The sequence below is a fragment of the Homalodisca vitripennis genome, unplaced genomic scaffold (assembly GCF_021130785.1).
Source record: "Homalodisca vitripennis isolate AUS2020 unplaced genomic scaffold, UT_GWSS_2.1 ScUCBcl_2088;HRSCAF=6492, whole genome shotgun sequence".
Lineage (NCBI taxonomy): Eukaryota > Metazoa > Arthropoda > Insecta > Hemiptera > Cicadellidae > Homalodisca > Homalodisca vitripennis.
This window is the reverse complement of record NW_025778215.1, coordinates 44496-58525: the sequence shown is the minus strand read 5'-3', so window position 1 is coordinate 58525 and position 14030 is coordinate 44496. Positions and strand designations below refer to the sequence as shown.

General features: G+C 31.1%; 1 protein-coding gene across 1 annotated transcript in view; it reads left to right on the top strand.

The window, feature by feature from the left end:
- The first annotated feature begins 2353 nt into the window (after positions 1 to 2353).
- LOC124371835 (nidogen-like) overlaps positions 2354 to 14030 on the top strand; it is a 52974-nt gene continuing 41297 nt past the window's right edge. The window contains exon 1 of the mRNA XM_046830192.1: positions 2354 to 4504. The gene's annotated coding sequence lies outside the window, so the exon portion shown is untranslated. The remainder of the gene's footprint in view (positions 4505 to 14030) is intronic.

Genomic DNA, 14030 nt, shown 5'->3' with positions numbered 1-14030 from the left:
TTTAAGTAAATGCATACTGTTACTCAATCTATGAGCTGATCATAACTAAACTTTCCATCTTGTAGGATACTTTTCGTTATTTGCTTGTGTTTAGTTTGCGTGTAATAAAACATATTTTTCAGGAACATTAGTTTGGACTTCAGGAAATGACTTGAGCTCAAAAGGGCACTATGTATGGGACGGTTCTGGGAATAGTTTTGACTATACCAACTGGGGACAAGGAGAACCAGAGATCTCAGATAAGTACAGATGTATTGCAATCAGAGCCGACTATACTTGGTCGACCACAAATTGCCATGTTTTAAAATACTATGCCTGTGAATATTTTGAAAATTAATAGAGACGAAGGTTAAATAGAGAATATAATTGAACATAAACTATGATAAACACAAAATTATAATATAAAAAATGTTTTACAAAGTAAATTATTCACGTATTATTGCCAATACTCAGTTTTATGGTAACTTAAATTTTTTATGCTATTTTATGCAATGGTGTTCAGATATTATTGCTATAATAATAAAATATATTTGTTATTAGCTAATGAATATATGCAAATGTGTATTTTATTTCCATATTAATTACCAAAGACAGTTTAAATACTCATTTATCTATTATTAGGGAATGTTTTGAAACCATAGAGAAAACCAAGTCATACCCATGCATGTGTGTGCGTGTGTATGTAGGAGATGGGCTTGCAAAATGTAATGTGAGGTTTTAAAACCGATAACTGCAGTAATTCTCAATTGATTCAAACCAAAACCCGTACGAAGATTTTGGATTATTTCATGTCAAACAAATGTTTTAATATATCGGTCAGCCATATTCATACAAAGATTGTATATCTACAAATTCACTAAATAGACTAAGGATAAACATTAAAAAAACACTGTACGTTTTTAAACAACTCATTGATAAAGAGTTTGAAATGAAGGTTGCTCAAAATTTAGAAAAGGAATGAATACTATTTCCTAGTTTTTGTGCATCCTGCAGTGAAATTTAAAAGAGTTATAATTTACAACGAATTTTGTTCACGGAGAACTTATTTTATTCTTTTAAATACAGAGTATCTTGCGATGACTAGATGTATTGTGTTCAGTGGAGGTATTGAAATTGTAAGCTTGCTTCGGACACGCAGAGGCTCCTAATATTATAACTTATTTTATTTTTGTAATCACTGACTAAATAATCAAAAGTTGTGTTGCGCTATGGAATCAGAGGTGGAGTATGTAATCTGAAATTACCTGAGATCACAGGATTACCTGATTGTTCGGTAGAGAGTTCCTTGTACGTTGCCCAGGAGCAGATGTTCATGGTGAAGGTCTTTCTCTCACTCTATCTCTAGATGTAAGCTCGTCACGATCTCTTTCTGTTTAGCCAGTAGGTGGTCTCTCTCAACAAGTCTTGTAAGTCCCCCTTGTAAAGCACATTAGATGTGTGGAATTTGTGTTTGGCCCCTGATTCCTTTATTATTACATACCCTCCTCCCCGATGCCAGTGACTATTGTGAAGTGTTCACAATCTTAACTATGTAGTCAAATGTCCAAGGACGAAACAGGATTTTTCCGTACATTTGCCATCGTTCATTTACAAAAGCAAAATCAGTAATACTACGTTTCGAAATCTGCAATTTACCTGAAGAAGTGATGAAATTGCAGATCTCGAAACGTATATTTTGTATCACTGAACGATGACAAATGTCCGGAAAAATCCTGTTTCATTCACAATCCTTCCAGCGTCATAAACAAACTTCAAACAAAGTACCCATATACACCAAGTTAACTACTTGGGAAGCCTCAGGAGGGTCCGACGTCAGATGAATCGTGAAATGTATAACTGAGGAAAAGCCAATTTGGTGAGTGATATCAAAATCTTACATACCTTCTCTCTCTCACCTGACTATGTTATTTAAACTCTCTTGTACCAGAAGAACTAAACGGTCTTCGAATCCTTATATATTATTTTAAATTTATTTTCTTAACTAACAAAATATTCACCGGTTGTAGTCTTATCAAAAATCTACATTTCATGAATCGTTTTGCACTTCGTTTTGTAAATAGTCATGATATACTAATTTGATTACCTGATTTAATTTACCATTGATTAATTATTTTTATGTTATTCAACACAATTACATTACATATAGCGTTCTATATTAATAACTGAGCATTAACTGTATTTCATTCCAGTGTCTAACAATGTTTATAAAGTATACCTGTAATAAAACAAATTCTCTGAAGATTAATTTAAACACGATTTTAAATAATTTGTTAATAGTACACCAATATGTATATATATATATATATATATATATATATATATATATATATAAAAAAGAGCATGCAACAACTACTATAACAATATATCAGATCTGGACAATGAGCGAAGGTTATGTTGACCTCACTGCCGTATATCATAGTGATAACTGCTACCATAGGTACAGCTCTACTTGTTCTATGCTTAGTTCCATGACAAATACTGTTTGATTAAATCCCAAATATAACAATTATTTCCACAAGTAAGTAAAGACACACATAAGTAATACTATAGGAAATATTTGGATATTTGGAACTTAACAAAAACAAAGTCACAAAACTATCATTCCTTAGAGACAACGGAAACCCTAAATACAAAGTGGTCACAAAAGGATGTCTCAGCCTTATGTGGGTGTTAGTATTCATCATTTCAAACAAACAAAAATACTATACAAAAATTGATAAAGAAATATATTGTTTAGCCTCTAGCCGCCATTTTGTATTTAAAACATATTATTTAAAAATCAAGTTAAGCTAATGGAACCAAACTTGGTAAATACTAATGAACCAACGAGCATGACTTACGTATTCCTTTACGTATTTTAATAAATACGTTACAGGAAAGTGCAAAATCATGATTGTTATTCCTTATATATTGGAAATAAGGAAATAATGAAATATACAATAACAATAAATAAAACAATACAACTATAGTTATTAAAAATGTACTAGACACCAACTATTTATAACTTATTATTAACTTATTTGAATTAATTAACATTCCAACGGTACTTATAGAAATGAAATCCGTTAATGCCCTTTCACATATATTACACTATATTTTATAGTGTAGGTGTCTCTGACGTTGAAGCGATGCAAAAAGTTTATATTAAACTTCATTATTGCCGACAGCTTTTTTTGTGAGGGGGGATTCCAGGAAAGTAACCTGAGACGGCGACAGATATCAGACACTGCAAAAGAAGTTGAATTGAAGCTAAACTTAAAATTCACGTTTAATCAACTCTTCCCACCATATCTACGTTGTTGAGAGTAGAAATCAAGTAATGCTATCATGTACACTCTCTCAAAGGCAACTTGCTTCATCTTCACTTCACATGTCGAGCTCACTATACGCCTATCTGTAGGCGGGTTTTTGGGCTTCTGACTTTAGACCCAGAACCTCATTACACTCTTGGCTTTGGTTGATATGAACACCAATTTCATTTAAAATAAACTGAAGGGGATAGTGCCACGAGAAAATAAGAATAAGTGTTACTCTAAAATAGGTTTGGATATATTTGGAATTAAGTTACGAGGAGGTGAAAATCCATTAAATTCTATTATGATATTTATAACAAACCCTAATATGGTAAAATGCAAGACTTAATTAAAATAGAATATCAGACCATACACTCAGAAAATTTGATAGTTTAAAAGTGTTTTTCATTAATCAAGAGTTAATTTCCAGATGTGCCATTTTATTGTCAAGTACGGTGGTTGACGAAAAGTGCTACATATATTGCTTAAACTACGTTAAAATAGTAACATGTTTATGATTTAGCAGACCAAAGTCTTAGATAAAGCTTTCAGATGATCCAATAGGAGGCTTTGAAAGCGTTTACTTCCAGTACATCTTACCACTCAAATAATTTTGTGAGCATGAAAAAAAAAATCGTCTGTGAAAGCTATATTCCAAAATTAAAAAAAAACTGTAGAAGGAAACTTGTTCTCTGTGGATAATCAGTTTGGAAACATAGGCTCACTTTGAAACTCACAAAAGTTCTGTGTCTTTATAGTCACGTATATGGTTGGTACTATTGTGAGATAAATTGTGGAATTTTAATCTTGCTTTTATGACTTCTACGATGAATTAACGATAAAACATAAAGTCATTTAAAAACCAATGAAAATTTGAAATTTAAATTACACCTCAAGCTCAACAAATTTAGCTGATTGCTGCAAATTAGATGCATATCTTTCATTTTGCACGTTGGTTATCAAATGCATTTCGTAGCCTAAGTTAACAATTATTGTGTTACTATTCAATCATCAAACTATTGTTACACATCTAGTTTTTAGATTTCTCACTGAATATATTTGAATAATAACTTCTAGGGAACAAAAAGGTTTTGCCAGAGCAACGTTTTCAGTTTATGGATCAACATATGTATACACCTTATATGTATATACCTAAAATTGCTGGTCAAGAACAGCTGCACAAATCTTGGACCATACACAAGAAAGACAAGGTATAGCTCAATAGAAAAACCTTTGTCAACATAAAAAATATAGAAATGATTGAAGGTTTTTAAATATAACATAGTTTTAAGTTTAATGTTTATTTATTCAAATGATACATTACATAAAACAGTTTTGTTCAGAATAATTCACGTAAAAAAAGAAATGTTATTAATAAGATTTTATTTGATCTAATTCTAGTGTATATTAGAAATAAAGAACCGATCTGGTTAAATATGTACACAATTTCACATACAAGCACGTCCTAACCATTTGCGACCTCAAATTCTGAACGATATTGTTTTCCATTGAAGTAAAGGTGTACCGCGATAAAAGTCAAGTGGTCGTAAAATGTCAGAGCCCATTTCCTAGACCTAAATTTATCCCTTTATCAAACCTTCTCACACATTACTATTTCGGAGATTCTGTCAAACGAAAATTTTGAAATTTTGAAAGTGACAAATCTTTCTGGAGAAGTGTTTGGAAATCAATTACAAAAATAAACACTGCTAAGAAAACAATATTATTTATATATCATTAGTTACAGGTCACTTGACACTAGTAGTTTTCCTTAGTACCAATTCGACTCTAGTTGTAGCTAGTGGTACAAGCTACAACTAGAGTCGAAATGGTATTGGTTAGTGGTATTTTAACAACAATACTATTTGAATTTAGTTTACGTACAAGATTGTAATCTTTTTAATTTGGTACCAAAATTATGAAATGCTTTAATTGTAAACATTTTACAGTAATGCATTTTGTGAAGTGACTCATGGCACACTCTGTACACTACACCTAAGATATAAACAGTACCTAACTGTAATGTGATTTAAGTATACACTTTTTAAACAGTAAACTCACTCAAATTGTTTAAATATCCATATCAGTCATTGGAAAGTTCCAAAGATAATTACACCTATTCACATTTTTCGTGGTTCATATGGTGTGATTCTACGAGTTAATTCTTTTTAAATAGCAGACTATGTGAGATTATGTCACTTGGTTGAGTGCTTGTGACACTCCAAGTGATTAAGTATCGTAATACTTCGGTTAGACAATACATGTCGTTGGAATAAGATGCAATTTTCATTTATACAACTATTGCATCTAACATAACCGTGACATTAAATATCAGCTTCTCGGGTAGCAAAGGCGCACTTATCCTAACGTAAAAGGGGTTCGACTTTAATGAACGTCTGACAACTTGATGTTGGTGATATTCAAGATCAATTAGATGCTGGTGGTCGAACTAAGTAGTAAAGTACAGAACGGAGGGTAAAGCGAACGACGTGATTTATACTGCAGGATTCTGGACCAAGACAACCTAACTTGGTGTTGGTGATATTCAAGATCAATTAGATGCTGGTGGTCGAACTAAGTAGTAAAGTACAGAACGGAGGGTAAAGCGAACGACGTCATTTATACTGCAGGATTCTGGACCAAGACAACCTAACTTGGTGTTGGTGATGTTCAAGATCAATTAGATGCTGGTGGTCGAACTAAGTAGTAAAGTACAGAACGGAGGGTAAAGCGAACGACATGATTTATACTGCAGGATTCTAGACCAAGACAACCTAACTTGGTGTTGGTGATGTTCAAGATCAATTAGATGCTGGTGGTCGAACTAAGTAGTAAAGTACAGAACGGAGGGTAAAGCGAACGACATGATTTATACTGCAGGATTCTGGACCAAGACAACCTAACTTGGTGTTGGTGATGTTCAAGATCAATTAGATGCTGGTGGTCGAACTAAGTAGTAAAGTACAGAACGGAGGGTAAAGCGAACGACGTGATTTATACTGCAGGATTCTAGACCAAGACAACCTAACTTGGTGTTGGTGATGTTCAAGATCAATTAGATGCTGGTGGTCGAACTAAGTAGTAAAGTACAGAACGGAGGGTAAAGCGAACGACGTGATTTATACTGCAGGATTCTAGACCAAGACAACCTAACTTGGTGTTGGTGATGTTCAAGATCAATTAGATGCTGGTGGTCGAACTAAGTAGTAAAGTACAGAACGGAGGGTAAAGCGAACGACATGATTTATACTGCAGGATTCTAGACCAAGACAACCTAACTTGGTGTTGGTGATGTTCAAGATCAATTAGATGCTGGTGGTCGAACTAAGTAGTAAAGTACAGAACGGAGGGTAAAACTAACGACGTTATTTATACTGCAGGATTCTAGACCAAGACAACCTAACTTGGTGTTGGTGATGTTCAAGATCAATTAGATGCTGGTGGTCGAACTAAGTAGTAAAGTACAGAACGGAGGGTAAAGCGAACGACGTTATTTATACTGCAGGATTCTAGACCAAGACAACCTAACTTGGTGTTGGTGATGTTCAAGATCAATTAGATGCTGGTGGTCGAACTAAGTAGTAAAGTACAGAACGGAGGGTAAAGCGAACGACGTGATTTATACTGCAGGATTCTGGACCAAGACAACCTGTGTTCCTCCTCCTCCATAAATTCTAGTAACATTTGGCCCTTGGACTGTAGACTATGAAAGTTATCTATATTACCCCGAAAGTATAAATTTGTTGGTCAATTCCAAACTCTTTATAGTAGAAATGATAAAGTAAGAAGAATGATATTGTGAGGGTTAAGGGTTTATATACGATATTATCTTATGAAACCACCTTATGAAACTCAAATAGTTCCAACACTATAAGTATAGTTATAGAAGAATATTCCAAGAGAACTTTTATGGAAAATATATATATATATATATATATATATATATATATATATATATATATATATGTGTGTGTGTGTGTGTGTGTGTGTGTAAATATTTATATATATATATATATACATCCACCATTAAACCTTCACTATACTTATGAAATTATATATAATTAATTTATTATATAATAGAAGTGTATCAGAAATAATTGCTTAATTTACCCCCTGTGTGTGTGTGTTCACAGTTCAAATCATCTTAATTTCAAAAATTACAATACAGTAAAAATAAATGTTGCCAAGTGCTGTAAAGCACGTGTGGCAAAAAATATAGTTGGCACATTTCTTAATAGCTTAAAATGTCTCTGATCTTGTGTGGAGGCTATGCTATACTATATTTGAATAACAATTACAAATCAAACAAAACAAACAATTATAAATAATTTAACAAAACCGGAACAACAATAGCAGATAAAGAGTAACTGAGTGACAATAACAAAACAATAACAAGGAAATCAATAACAAAATGAGTGAATAACAAGTAAAGTTCAACAATATCAGGATAAATACAACAGCAACAAGATAAATGCAACAACGACAAGATTAATACAAAGCTTAAATAAAATTAATATATAAAGGTAACAATAATAATAACAATATTTTACTTTCGATTACTACCTATCCTACAAATAATTGACTACAAAAATGTTTTGCTTTAATATTAAACTTTGGTTTACAGTCAAACAGCAATGTACTACCATACTCTAAAAGAAACCTATTGAATAACTTAACACCAGAATAACAAAATTGCTTTCTTGAAATTTCCTTTGAAAAATTAGATAATAACAAGATTACATTATTGGAAGAGCGTGTGTTCACCTTCTTTTCTTTAAAACTATAATTTTCAATGTTTTTCAAAATGTGACAAAGAGTACATAAAGCATACAACTGTTTAAAGTTAAAAATATCTTTTTGTTGAAATAAGTGTGTAACAGGATCAAACTTTCTTATATTATAGATATTTCTCACTGCAAGTCTCTGATTTAGTACTACAGGCTGAAGGATATTTTCATTCGTACTACCAAAATGAATAATTTCATATCTTAAAGTACCTTCGAACCACGATGCGTACATTTGTTTTAGATGTTCTGCTCTAATAACATTTTTCATATGGTACAATGCATAGTTAATTTTTCTTAACTTAAGATTTAATGCGTCAATGTAATAATTCCATTTTAAATTTCGGTCAATTATTTATCCTAGATATTTAACTTTATCAAATATTTCTATTTTTTCACAGGTACAGTTACAGTAATCGTGACTAATTAACATTTTCAATCTTTCTTTATTGTAGGCAGAGCATACTAAAGAAGTATCATCAGCGTAGGGAAAAATAGAAGAATACCATTAAATTAACAATAGTAAAAATAGATGAATAACACTAAATTAACACCATATCTCAGTTCTTATATGTTACTGGTAAAAGAGTTTATTTTCACAGTTTGTTTTCTATTTTTACAAAAGGTAGTCAGCCAATCTAATGCCCTCCCGCCAATTCCATAGTACTCTCCTTTTTTAAGAGAATATCAATATCAACAAGGTCAAAGGCTTTTTGAAAATCAAGATAGATGGAAACTTTGTTTTTATTTGCGTTTATAGAGTCAGATATGTGTTTAATATGGTTTTCTAATGCTAAATCTGCTCCTTTATTGGGTACAAATCCAAACTGTTTATTTGAAATGATTGATCTAGAATTTAAATATGCAAATAATTGGTCCTTTACTATTGTTTCAAAAATCTTAGCTATTTATACTACAAATCAACGAGATAGGCCTGTAAGATGAGACTTCCTTGCAATGTGTGTATGTGTGTGTTTGTTAAAAACAACACATGATAAAAAAAGTGACAGAATTCAATTATAAATCCAACGATACTGTGTAAAGAAAATTGTTTACAAGAGTGATTATTTACTTTCCAGTGAGTCCGGTGTTAAACAAAGTGATTTTTCGTTATGAAACAGCACTGTTAGCGAGGAAAAAGTCATTTGTTTAAATTTTAACTGCTTTAATCAGCTGATTGTACCATTATATTGTTCTTTTATAATCATTATATCGTCAAACTTTCGTACGATTTAGGATTCCCTTCTTGAAAAATTTCGTTTAGGAAAATATGTGTAATCTACAATAAAACATATTTATTTACATAGGATGACTAAGCGTTTTATATTTAACCAAAGTACAAAACTTGATTTTTTAAATGTTGGGGTAACTTTTCTAGCATGGTTCAACATGTGCAATCAATTTGACTGTATGAAATTGAATATAGTTTGTTGAATACTGTACAAAAATCGTTATTCATCGAGAATATACCTTTATTTTTAATCTTTCATAATATACAATTTAAGTCAAATTCATTAGATCTACTATCTAAATAAAATTATTTTACGGTTTAAAGATAATTGTTTGCCACTTAAATATTTTTTTTATCAAAGAAACCTACATTCTACAGTTCTTGAGGATTCGAGCTTTATATTACATCTGTGAAACCAGTAGCTATTTATAATATAGATACCTAAATTTGTCACTATAACTACTACCTTTCATTACACAGTATTACACAAAGGAGTACTTCACAAATTTATTTCAATTAGACTTTTATTCGTTATACCACTGAATCTTATTGAAAACGTTTGTTTTTCCAATTTTCATTAAAATTTTTCCCCTTGTATAAGGTATACTCAACTTTGGCTCGTTTGGGCTACGCGTATAGGCCCCAATTCGGTTATTGATCAAGTATGGGAGCAGGAGAAATTACGTGATAAATTTAATTTTTAGATGAAGTAGGCAGAGTTAAGTTTTAGCATGACTTAAATTTTATTTCACTGCAATTTAGCTTCAGTTATACAATTTTTTTCAGCGCAGTTATAAGTAATAATTCATTTACATGGGTGAGTTTCAAAGTATTAATGGGATACGCTTAACAAGCGTAAAAATGATGAATAATAATTAGTTTTGACGGTTTATATTCTTTAGGACAATAAAGAAACAGGATCATATTGAAGAAACACTGATTAAGAGAATAAATAAAGGACCTAGGATAACGTAGGATTAGCGCAATGAGAAAACTGTATTTCTCGACACTACGCAGAGAATATATTTAAATAGGTAAAGACAACCATATTACAAGAAACAATTACATATGTTACCTTAAAATATGCTTCCTTTAGTTAGGTCATGGTTAAAAGGTCTGAACGTAAAACATTGGTAAAATGTGCAAACAAGTTTTTTTAGCGTTCTTCAGGTCAAACGATGTTTATACTTGAAAACCCGTTCGGCCCATTATGTTTAATTTATAATTTTCTTTTTAAACCATAAACATTTTTATTTGATCTACGACAAGTGGCTCAAAAGGAGAAAAAGCACAAACATATTCGCATATCAGCTAGTTTTTAATATTTTTGGATGGTAAAAAAGTGCTAGTTTTCAAACTTGTTCTGGTGTATATACGGAAAGAAAATCAAGTTCGTGCTAAATTTAAAGATTTTTGCTCTTATAGAATTGCATTAGTATTTGTATATATCGTATGATCGTATATATATATATATATATATATATATATATATATATATATATATATATACTAAGTATTTAAATTTTGAACTCAAGATTTTGTTGTTGTAAATTGTGTTATATGGTTCAACAAGCTTTTGCTTCATAGTTCTTAAAGCACTCATTTAACAGTTAAAATAACGAAATGCTGATGGTATTAACTTAATCGTATTTATTCATACTTACTACACAGAATTTAGTACTGCATAATGTCATCACTTCTATTGATAATACTGATTGTTTAAATTCAGTTATTCACGGGTATTCAGTTTGCCAATTTTTTATGAAAATTATATTACCATAAACGTCAAATTATTTACTTTACTACAAAACAATGTCGTCATATATGTGCAGATGGACGGATATGCACTATAATTTTAAAGCAAGCAACAACACAAGGAAAAACTAAATATTATTTCTTAATGGCCTTACGGAGATAAAATAAAAATTACAGTATTGCCTATTATTATATCTAAGCAACATACCACTAGTACACTCATAATGTTATTAATTTCAGTTGTCACCAAATATCCATGTCAATCAAATAAAGACAAAGATATTACTGTACTAATACTGTAAGGATCATTATAATATTGTGTTTCCACACGTACTTTTATATGAAAAATAGATGATAATTTTTTAAAAGGCATTAACTAGCATTGTTGCTTTACAAACATAACAAATGCACACGGTTTAGTGGAAGCATTAACAGCTATCACGTGAGATGAAATCGAATTCCGTTCTTTCGACTCTCTAGTGTTGAGCCAATACGTGATCTGAGGTTATCCACGTCCCTGCAGAGAGCTCCTAGTGTCAATATCGTTCCTAGCACTTAACTGCATCTGAGCTGATATCGGCACTGCATACTACCCGATTGGTGTATCCACTGTATAAGTTACAATCTTTAATGTTATTATTTTAACATTTCTTAACTGTTTCAAGATGCAAGTGACATATTTAATATTTAGTTACGTACGGTCCATATATTATGAATTAAAGTTTCATCCTTATTATCCCTTCATGTGATCTTCAATTAATGACGTATATTTGAAAATTCTGATATCATTCCAATATCACTTACAAATACTAACTGAATAATTTTTATCACGATGGGTAAAATTCACTTAAATTATTAAATACATAAAAAAACAATGTAATGAATTTATGAGACGAATTATAAAATTGAGGGTAGCAATTAAGTCTGAGTCGTCGTTAAAATCTGTCTTCACCGCTCTTAAACTAAGGGAATAAAGTATAAAACCTAAGATAATTCCAATCGAGTCTTTAAACTACTCGATATCAACTTGACTCGTGTCTCACTGTAAACCTGCTCCAAAGTTACATTTGTTCTGTCTTGTTTTGTAAGTGATATAAATCTAATATAAACCGGTTCCTCATTACAAAGTCCTATTTATATTCTTTAAAAATTGTGTCTTTTTATTGCTTTATAGTATTTAGTATTCGGTAAACCTAATATTGATATTGATAATAATAATATTGTTAATTTATTCCAATTGAGTCTTCTTAGGTTCAATATGTTGCATACTTGATGCTTAGACAGTATGTAAAGTTATAAAATCATTTCTACGTATTTCAACATATTTATTATAATACAATATCAACTTAAACCTGAATGTAGGAACTGGTTATAGTATATGAAGAATAGACTTGATTAGCGACGAAAAACAAGAAGTAAATAACATATAATTTAATTATTGTATGGAAAATCAACAAATACTTAAATAACTAATTACAAATTCTTTGATAAAATAATTATAACAAGTAATTAATAACAATCACTAATTAATAACAAGCAACAAGCGATAACTAAAAACTTACAAATACCTTAGAGAAATATTTTATTATTTAAAATAAGGCTGATGTCGTTTATGGTAGGAGGTATGCATCAGTAAAAGAAATTTGAAGTTCTTCTGAGCCTGAAGTTAAGTTAGGGTTTAAGAATTTAAGGAAAATATGCCAGGAGAATCATTTTTTTATTAATTGCAAAATATAGGTTGAACGATCTACTCTTAAACGTTTCTTAAATAAAATTGTTTACTTTAAGTGTTTTTATATTCTAGACAAGTTACATCCTACATTGATTAAAAAAAATAAAACATATTTCTACCTATAGAAAGTATATTTAACACCATTTTCACGTCATTTTCGTCTAATTATCTAAGCTATCTGGAATCAAATATAAAATAAACGTACAAAAATTAACTAAAATAATAATAAAAGATATAGGATGTTAAATGTTTTGCAACTAAAACGACTGTTGACTACACATAAAATACCAATTATAATAAATTACCACACTTATAGTGAGATATTCTGAGCTTTTAATGCACAAAACCTTAATGGAAAGTACTCTCCAACGCGTTGCGTTCGTTTTAAATTCAAAATCTTAATAACTCACGTCTTAATGCCACAGGGATGATGATTTTGATAACATTTCGGCCCCTCTCCAAGGGGTTAATGATATTTAAAAGCTAATATCTGAATTGTTAAAGGCTCTAAGTTTTTCCGGAACAATGGGAAGTTTTGGCCAATGGAGACTTTTCGTTGCAAGAAGCTATTTACCCCTAATGTGGTTCATCATCTGGGAGCTCCTAAATTCTATGAACGTCTTGGAATTCCTGAAACACTGTCTAGTATAGCTCCTCAGTGGCAGATTTCGGCTTTTAAAAATACTGAACACTGGTATATTCTGAATTCTAGAAGCATTACAGCATTATCAGGAAATAGCTACTAGACTAAGGGGCTCTAGAAGTAAGCTACCGACTTTCTCAATAAACTTTTAGTCTCTATCAACGTTCTGCTTATGAAAACTAACGTCTGAAAACTAAATTGTTTCTTAAAGGGTACATTATCTAAACGTTTCATGACTCAAGGTTGACTCTGATCACTGGTAACTTCTTGGCTGCAGAAGGTCTTGATCTGTAATGATCCTAGTCTAGCCTCTATAATTTCCTGGACTATGCGGGCTGCCATTCTTTATGATCTAATATTGTCTAGAAACTTTCCTTGGCACCTTTCATTAACTGTAACTTTGCCATCTTTAAATTAATGTAGACTGAGGTAGATCCTATTCTCCTGAAGGCACTAGTTTCTATTACTTATCTGACTTAAGATTTCCCTCGGATATAAGTTTTTGACTGCTAGGAGGTTTTCTAACATTCGACCCGAGAGCCTAAAATATTTGTCAATTTAAGAATAGAAACCATTGTTATTTATTAAACAC